At 44.7% G+C, this 9697-nt stretch overlaps 3 long non-coding RNA genes across 3 annotated transcripts; 1 reads left to right on the top strand and 2 right to left on the bottom strand.

Moving 5' to 3' along the window:
- Nucleotides 1-1622: 1622 nt before the first annotated feature.
- On the bottom strand, nucleotides 1623-2313 carry LOC143976168 (uncharacterized). Its single transcript, XR_013272535.1, has 2 exons — nucleotides 2075-2313; nucleotides 1623-1974 (listed from the first exon to the last, which is right to left on the bottom strand). It is a non-coding gene; the product is annotated as an uncharacterized LOC143976168 (long non-coding RNA).
- A 1122-nt stretch (nucleotides 2314-3435) lies between these two features.
- LOC143975346 (uncharacterized) lies at nucleotides 3436-4205 on the bottom strand. The gene is made up of 2 exons (XR_013272357.1): nucleotides 3888-4205; nucleotides 3436-3787 (listed from the first exon to the last, which is right to left on the bottom strand). It is a non-coding gene; the product is annotated as an uncharacterized LOC143975346 (long non-coding RNA).
- Nucleotides 4206-6031: 1826 nt separating this feature from the next.
- On the top strand, nucleotides 6032-6672 carry LOC143976169 (uncharacterized). The gene is made up of 2 exons (XR_013272536.1): nucleotides 6032-6220; nucleotides 6321-6672. It is a non-coding gene; the product is annotated as an uncharacterized LOC143976169 (long non-coding RNA).
- The last annotated feature ends 3025 nt before the right edge of the window (nucleotides 6673-9697 follow it).

The following is a 9697-nucleotide window of genomic DNA, read 5'->3' on the forward strand; positions in this document are numbered from 1 at the left end:
ACAAACAGTCCGTTCGAAAGCTTGCGCGATGACGTGTACAGCACGTACGATGGGACTAGAAATAGGAAGTCCAAGACACAGCAAAGCACCCTTCCGCCGTGTAAATCCTTTCTGGGCATGCGCCATTCTTAGTCCGTCGAACTAGCATACTGACGACCGTATTGTCCGCTGAAACCAAAGTACGACGGACAGAATTTCGAAAAAACCGAAATACTTAGTACTCCGGACTGCACGCTGAAAAAGTCAGCTGAAGCCCACACACGAGCGGATTGTCCGCTGAAATGTGTTTCGACGGACTAAGTACGCCATACAATCCGCCCGTGTGTACGCGGCATTATTCAAATCAGGCTTGGTTATTAGTGATGGACGAACTTCCGACGGGACGTTTCGCGAACGCGGCCGATAGTTTGCGAACCGGAACGTTCGCGGCGGGCCCCATTGACTTCAATGGGAGGCGGACTTTGCAAACCTACAGGTCAAATTTGCAGCCACAAAATAATAGCTGTGAAAACATAGTCCCACCACATGGCCAATGACATAACACATGTATGAGGTGAATCTGGGATCGACAACTACAAGCATTCTTTTTTTATATGGGAAATTGTTGTGACAATTCAGGACTGTGGAGCGCATGAAGGCAATGGAGGAGAGGGAAGGTCAGGGAACAGGGTAGGCAAAGAAGAGGGTGCAGGAGATGATCACCAGCAGCGTGACATACAGCAATGACACCTGCACCGTGATAGAGTGATCTGACAACAGCACCGTGAAAGAGAGCACTGACATCAGCAGCGTGACATAAAGCACTAACACCAGCACCGTGATATACAGCACTGACAGCAGCACCATGATAGAGAGCACTGACATCAGCAGCGTGACATACAGCAATGACACCTGCACCGTGATAGAGTGATCTGACAACAGCACCGTGAAAGAGAGCACTGACATCAGCAGCGTGACATAAAGCACTAACACCAGCACCGTGATATACAGCATTGACAGCAGCACCGTGATAGAGAGCACTTACATCAGCAGCGTGACATACAGTAATGACACCTGCACCATGATAGAGTGATCTGACAACAGCACCGTGATAGAGAGCGCTGACATCAGCAGCGTGACATAAAGCACTAACACCAGCACCGTGATATACAGCACCGATAGCAGCACCGTGATAGAGAGTACTGACATCAGAACCGTGATATACAGCACTGACACCTGCACCGTAAGCAGCCACAGGAGGAAGTCAGCATAGCACAGGGATGGTGGGAGCCCCTCATAATGAGCATAGCACAGGGATGTTGGGAGTCTCTCATAATGAGCATAGCACAGGGATGGTGGGAGCCCCTCATAATGAGCATAGCACAGGGATGGTGGGAGCCCCTCATAATATGCACAGCAGAGGTACAGCCCCAGGAGGAAGTCAGCACAGCACAGGGATGGTGGGAGCCCCTCATAATAAGCAGCCCCAGGAGGATAGTTTAAAGATAAGTGACCTAGCTGCAGTACTAAATAGCAATGGCATGCTTCCATCCCGGGTACATTATGTAAAAAGAAAAGGGGAACAAGTGGGACTTTAAACGAAGCATGTCAATTGAAAATAACAATGTATGAATACATGTGAATAAAATGATTTAGATTTAATTTATAATCAATAGCCACTAGGGGTTGTCCAAGATCGGAATGCATACAATAGTAGTACAGTAATATAAATATGGATATACACTCAATATATTTTCATAATAGTAATCAGAGAATCTCGAAGTATAGACAAATCAATGGACATACATGGATGCAGTTCATAACAGAAATGCATAAATCAAAAATCATAAAATCACATGAACGAGTGCAAACTCAATAAGACAAAAGTTGATATTATCAAGGATTAAAATAAGCTTAGGTAGGCATCCTTAGTTTGAGAACCCGACGCGTTTCTTGGCTTCTTGCCAGTCATCAGGGGTGGGATGCATGTTTTTACTAAAAAAGCAAATAAATATGACAAATGTTAATATAGGCGGAACCTCAGTTAAATAGAGAAAGTATCAAATTGGTCCACTTGATTGATAAAGTGACTTACAAAGTAGCCCAAAGATTGGGCAGAACTTCCAGCAATGGGAACTGTTAGAGCTGGGATAAAACCGTCTCATCCGGGGTTGAGGCAGGGTTCAGACCATCCCCCAACAATGTCAGGGGGCAGGCCAGGGGGAACCGAAACAGACATCCTCAACACAGGTCCACTAGGTACTAAATGTATATGTGTGTTACCCAAATCTGCGAAAGAGAAAAGTGTGATGGGTCACAAAAAACAAAAACAAAAAAAAAAAAAAAAAAAAAAACCCAAAAGCAGGACACTGAGTGTTGGATTGAACGTGTTGAATGAATATAGCTGATTGCTGAAAATGTATGTGAATGAGATATACATGAATGATTGGGAAATAGGAGAAGACTAAATGTGTGTTAAATAAGTGGAAATGGATGATGGGGGAAATACAAAATCATCCAATTCAAATGTGTAAAAAAGTATGTGCAGTGCTCTGAATGAAACAATGTATGTGCAAAAAGGAGAAAAAAAAAAAAAAAAAAAAAAACATGCATAAAGCTATTACCCATATGTAGAGTTAAGGAGTGATCTCTTCCTAGTGGAGCACAGTGGAGGAGTGAACTGTCTGTCTGTCCCAGCTCATATACCCCAGGCCCTGGGCGGATCCCCGCCAGCGTCATGCATGATGTCTTTTGAAGCTGTGAAGAGATGAGGGAACACTCACAGCTGAGGATAATCCATACCTCAGTGGGTGCCCCTCCATCTTGGCTGCAGCATCAGGTGGAAAGACAGAGAAAAAAAAAAAAAAATACAAAAACAAACAATAGACTCCCACCTTGCAGTGTCTATTGACACCACTCGAGGGGCCCCTTTATGCATGGCGCCGATGCACTGAGATCGAACCCCACCACCCCCTGTGATCCACAAAGGGAGGTAGGGAGGGAGCTGAGCGCATCGCAACCCCGGAAAGATGACTGCAACATACCCAGCAAAAACAGCCCATATGTTCAATTGATTGATAAATAAATTCCAGGAAAAACAAAACTGGAAAAAATAATATTAAAAAAGTTCTCAATAACTGATGGAAACACATATATAAATAATTTCAAACCGCAGGTTTATAAACCCGAAACTGGGATTATAAATGAATAGGGATATACATACAGACGAATATTTACTAAGGATAAGGATAATAAGTAATTGTGCAGCATGGTCACCAAAGGAGCAGGTGTCTTCCACCCAAATTATATAGTTTAAAGATAAGTGACCTAGCTGCAGTACTAAATAGCAATGGCATGCTTCCATCCCGGGTACATTATGTAAAAAGAAAAGGGGAACAAGTGGGACTTTAAACGAAGCATGTCAATTGAAAATAACAATGTATGAATACATGTGAATAAAATGATTTAGATTTAATTTATAATCAATAGCCACTAGGGGTTGTCCAAGATCGGAATGCATACAATAGTAGTACAGTAATATAAATATGGATATACACTCAATATATTTTCATAATAGTAATCAGAGAATCTCGAAGTATAGACAAATCAATGGACATACATGGATGCAGTTCATAACAGAAATGCATAAATCAAAAATCATAAAATCACATGAACGAGTGCAAACTCAATAAGACAAAAGTTGATATTATCAAGGATTAAAATAAGCTTAGGTAGGCATCCTTAGTTTGAGAACCCGACGCGTTTCTTGGCTTCTTGCCAGTCATCAGGGGTGGGATGCATGTTTTTACTAAAAAAGCAAATAAATATGACAAATGTTAATATAGGCGGAACCTCAGTTAAATAGAGAAAGTATCAAATTGGTCCACTTGATTGATAAAGTGACTTACAAAGTAGCCCAAAGATTGGGCAGAACTTCCAGCAATGGGAACTGTTAGAGCTGGGATAAAACCGTCTCATCCGGGGTTGAGGCAGGGTTCAGACCATCCCCCAACAATGTCAGGGGGCAGGCCAGGGGGAACCGAAACAGACATCCTCAACACAGGTCCACTAGGTACTAAATGTATATGTGTGTTACCCAAATCTGCGAAAGAGAAAAGTGTGATGGGTCACAAAAAAAAAAAAAAAAAAAAAAAAACCCAAAAGCAGGACACTGAGTGTTGGATTGAACGTGTTGAATGAATATAGCTGATTGCTGAAAATGTATGTGAATGAGATATACATGAATGATTGGGAAATAGGAGAAGACTAAATGTGTGTTAAATAAGTGGAAATGGATGATGGGGAAATACAAAATCATCCAATTCAAATGTGTAAAAAAGTATGTGCAGTGCTCTGAATGAAACAATGCATGTGCAAAAAGGAGAAAAAAAAAAACATGCATAAAGCTATTACCCATATGTAGAGTTAAGGAGTGATCTCTTCCTAGTGGAGCACAGTGGAGGAGTGAACTGTCTGTCTGTCCCAGCTCATATACCCCAGGCCCTGGGCGGATCCCCGCCAGCGTCATGCATGATGTCTTTTGCAGCTGTGAAGAGATGAGGGAACACTCACAGCTGAGGATAATCCATACCTCAGTGGGTGCCCCTCCATCTTGGCTGCAGCATCAGGTGGAAAGACAGAGAAAAAAAAAAAAAAAATACAAAAACAAACAATAGACTCCCACCTTGCAGTGTCTATTGACACCATTCGAGGGGCCCCTTTATGCATGGCGCCGATGCACTGAGATCGAACCCCACCACCCCCTGTGATCCACAAAGGGAGGTAGGGAGGGAGCTGAGCGCATCGCAACCCCGGAAAGATGACTGCAACATACCCAGCAAAAACAGCCCATATGTTCAATTGATTGATAAATAAATTCCAGGAAAAACAAAACTGGAAAAAATAATATTAAAAAAGTTCTCAATAACTGATGGAAACACATATATAAATAATTTCAAACCGCAGGTTTATAAACCCGAAACTGGGATTATAAATGAATAGGGATATACATACAGACGAATATTTACTAAGGATAAGGATAATAAGTAATTGTGCAGCATGGTCACCAAAGGAGCAGGTGTCTTCCACCCAAATTATATAGTTTAAAGATAAGTGACCTAGCTGCAGTACTAAATAGCAATGGCATGCTTCCATCCCGGGTACATTATGTAAAAAGAAAAGGGGAACAAGTGGGACTTTAAACGAAGCATGTCAATTGAAAATAACAATGTATGAATACATGTGAATAAAATGATTTAGATTTAATTTATAATCAATAGCCACTAGGGGTTGTCCAAGATCGGAATGCATACAATAGTAGTACAGTAATATAAATATGGATATACACTCAATATATTTTCATAATAGTAATCAGAGAATCTCGAAGTATAGACAAATCAATGGACATACATGGATGCAGTTCATAACAGAAATGCATAAATCAAAAATCATAAAATCACATGAACGAGTGCAAACTCAATAAGACAAAAGTTGATATTATCAAGGATTAAAATAAGCTTAGGTAGGCATCCTTAGTTTGAGAACCCGACGCGTTTCTTGGCTTCTTGCCAGTCATCAGGGGTGGGATGCATGTTTTTACTAAAAAAGCAAATAAATATGACAAATGTTAATGCAAGGTGGGAGTCTATTGTTTGTTTTTGTATTTTTATTTTTTTTTTCTCTGTCTTTCCACCTGATGCTGCAGCCAAGATGGAGGGGCACCCACTGAGGTATGGATTATCCTCAGCTGTGAGTGTTCCCTCATCTCTTCACAGCTGCAAAAGACATCATGCATGACGCTGGCGGGGATCCGCCCAGGGCCTGGGGTATATGAGCTGGGACAGACAGACAGTTCACTCCTCCACTGTGCTCCACTAGGAAGAGATCACTCCTTAACTCTACATATGGGTAATAGCTTTATGCATGTTTTTTTTTTTTTTTTTTTTTCTCCTTTTTGCACATACATTGTTTCATTCAGAGCACTGCACATACTTTTTTACACATTTGAATTGGATGATTTTGTATTTCCCCATCATCCATTTCCACTTATTTGGGTAACACACATATACATTTAGTACCTAGTGGACCTGTGTTGAGGATGTCTGTTTCGGTTCCCCCTGGCCTGCCCCCTGACATTGTTGGGGGATGGTCTGAACCCTGCCTCAACCCCGGATGAGACGGTTTTATCCCAGCTCTAACAGTTCCCATTGCTGGAAGTTCTGCCCAATCTTTGGGCTACTTTGTAAGTCACTTTATCAATCAAGTGGACCAATTTGATACTTTCTCTATTTAACTGAGGTTCCGCCTATATTAACATTTGTCATATTTATTTGCTTTTTTAGTAAAAACATGCATCCCACCCCTGATGACTGGCAAGAAGCCAAGAAACGCGTCGGGTTCTCAAACTAAGGATGCCTACCTAAGCTTATTTTAATCCTTGATAATATCAACTTTTGTCTTATTGAGTTTGCACTCGTTCATGTGATTTTATGATTTTTGATTTATGCATTTCTGTTATGAACTGCATCCATGTATGTCCATTGATTTGTCTATACTTCGAGATTCTCTGATTACTATTATGAAAATATATTGAGTGTATATCCATATTTATATTACTGTACTACTATTGTATGCATTCCGATCTTGGACAACCCCTAGTGGCTATTGATTATAAATTAAATCTAAATCATTTTATTCACATGTATTCATACATTGTTATTTTCAATTGACATGCTTCGTTTAAAGTCCCACTTGTTCCCCTTAGCCCCAGGAGGATGTCAGCATAGCACAGGGATGGTGGGAGCCCCTCATAATAAGCAGCCCCAGGAGGAAGTCAGCACAGCACAGGGATGGTGGGAGCCCCTCATAATAAGCAGCCCCAGAAGGAAGTCAGCACAGCACAGGGATGGTGGGAGCCCCTCATAATAAGCATAGCACAGGGATGGTGGGAGCCCCTCATAATAAGCAGCCCCAGGAGGAAGTCAGCACAGCACAGGGATGGTGGGAGCCCCTCATAATAAGCAGCCCCAGAAGGAAGTCAGCACAGCACAGGGATGGTGGGAGCCCCTCATAATAAGCATAGCACAGGGATGGTGGGAGCCCTTCATAATAAGTAGCCCCAGGAGGAAGTCAGCAAAGCACAGGGATGGTGAGAGCCCCTCATAATAAGCAGCCCCAGGAGGAAGTCAGCACAGCACAGGGATGGTGGGAGCCCCTCATAATAAGCATAGCACAGGGATGGTGGGAGCCCCTCATAATAAGTAGCCCCAGGAGGAAGTCAGCACAGCACAGGGATGGTGGGAGCCCCTCATAATAAGCAGCCCCAGGAGGAAGTCAGCACAGCACAGGGATGGTGGGAGCCCCTCATAATAAGCATAGCACAGGAATGGTGGGAGCCCCTCATAATAAGCAGCCCCAGGAGGAAGTCAGCACAGCACAGGGATGGTGGGAGCCCCTCATAATTAGCAGCCCCAGTAGAAATATGACACCGCTCAACCTCTTCAAAGAGGAGGGTACGGGCATATAGTACGGTGTGCTTTTTTTGGACAAGGAAGTCAAATGAAGAAAGAAGGTCTGTGTGCTCGATTAAAAAAATAGTTTATAGACATATACATGGTCTACTGGTCACATGTGTTGAATTCCTCTGAGATCCATGGCTCATTCATTTTTAGAAATGTGAGGTAGTTAACACTGTCGTGAGCTAGGCGAGTACGCTTATCGGTCACGATCCCCCCTGCTGCGCTAAACGTCCTTTCGGACAGGACACTGGATGAGGGGCAAGCCAACAGTTCGATTGCAAATTGGGCAAGCTCTGGCCAGAGGTCAAGCCTGCCCACCCAGTAGTCCAGGGGTTCATCACTCCTCAGAGCGTCTACATCGGCCATTAACCCGATGTAGTCGGAAACCTGGCGGTCTAGGCGTTCCCTGATGCTAGATCCGGATGACACCTGTCGATGGGTCGGCTGAAAGAATGACCTCATATCCGAAGTCACCAACACATCTTCAAACCGGCCTCTTCTTGCAGGCGCTGTTGGATTGGTACCCGCAACTCCTTCTCTGGGAGTGGGAATTTCTCCTCTGCCAGCGCACACAAAAGCAGAATGCAGCATTTCTCGAAGCAAGGCCTGGAAGTGCTGCATTCTGACAGCCCTCTGTGACGGCGGTAGCATTTCTGCCATTTTGTGTTTGTACCGGGGGTCTAAGTACGTTGCCACCCAGTACTGGTCCTTGACCCTTATGCTTTTTATACGGGGGTCCCTATTAAAACACTGGAGCATGAAGGCCCCCATTTGCACTAAAGTGGAAGCGGTGTGGTGGCCTGGCTCCTGCTCATCATCCAGGATAATGTTGTCCTCTTTATTCTCCTCTCCCCATCCACGCACAACAACAGGGGTCCCAGAAAGGTTTAAAGCATGTTCTTCTTGCTCCTCCTCATCCACCCCGGCACCATCCTCCTCTGACTCCTCTTCAGACTCCTGTTGTTGACTTGTCTCAGATAGAGTAGCCCCCCTGGGAATTCATCCAGCATTGTGACTTCCTCATCTTCCCGCTCCTGCTCCTCCACAGCTTGATCAATGACACGATGCAATGCACGCTCCATAAAGAAGGCATAAGGTACCATGTCACTGATGGCGCCATGGCTGCGACTGACCAGTTTGGTGATCTCCTCAAATGGCCGCAGAAGTCTGCATGCGTCGCTCATGAACAGCCACTGGCACGGTGAAAAAAGCCCCAGCTTCCCAGAACCTGTTCTGCCGCAGAGTTCATACAGGTAGACGTTAACTGCACGTTTCTGCTGGAGCAGCCTATCAAGCATATAGAAGGTTGAGTCCCATCGCGTCGGGCAATCACAAATAAGACGTCTGACCGGCAGATTGTGTTGCCGCTGAATGTCAGCAAGGCGAGCCATGGCCGTGTAAGATCTTCTGAAATGGGCCGTGATTTTCCTTGCCTGCCGCAAGATGTCCTGGACCCCAGGGTATTTGACAACGAATCACTGCACGACCAAGTTTAAGGCATGTGCCATGCATGGCACGTGCGTAATTTTGCCCTGTTTCAATGCACTAAGCAGATTGGCACCGTTGCCACACACCACTTTACCAACTGTCAAATTGAGCGGTGTTAGCCACTGATCTGCCTGTGAACGCAAAGCTGAAAGGCACAAAAGACGCAGCACGGCATGGCAACGTCTCACCTGGCATGTCGAATAGGTTCTGGGGGGCTTGGGAGGCGTAGTGGAAGAGAGGCTAGCAGCGGAAAAGGAGGAGTCAGCTGAGGAGGAGAGGGAGGAGGATGGAGTAGGAGGAGGAGGAGGAGAAGAAGAGCCAGGCCTGCATGCAATCCGTGGCGGTAAACCCAAATCTACACGGGTGCCACGGGTTACATGCTTGACGGCCGTCAGAAGGTTCACCCAGTGGGCAGTAAAAGTGATATACCTTCCCTGCCCGTGTTTGCTAGACCACGTGTCTGTGGTCAGATGTATCTTGGCACCGACACTGTGTGCCAGAGATACATTCACTTGCCGCTGAACATGGCCATATAGCTCTGGGATGCCCTTCTGTGAGAAATACTTCCTTCCTGGGACCTTTCATTGTGGTGTTCCAATGGCCACAAATTTACGAAAGGCCTCCGAGTCCACCAGTTTATATGGCAGTAGTTGGCGGGCTATCAGTTCTGACAAGCCAGCCGTCAACCGTTGGGCAAGAGGGTTATCCGGCGT

The sequence above is a fragment of the Lithobates pipiens genome, unplaced genomic scaffold, assembly GCF_037356315.1.
Source record: "Lithobates pipiens isolate NorthernLeopardFrog02 unplaced genomic scaffold, aLitPip1_a1.2 Scaffold_13, whole genome shotgun sequence".
NCBI lineage: Eukaryota > Metazoa > Chordata > Amphibia > Anura > Ranidae > Lithobates > Lithobates pipiens.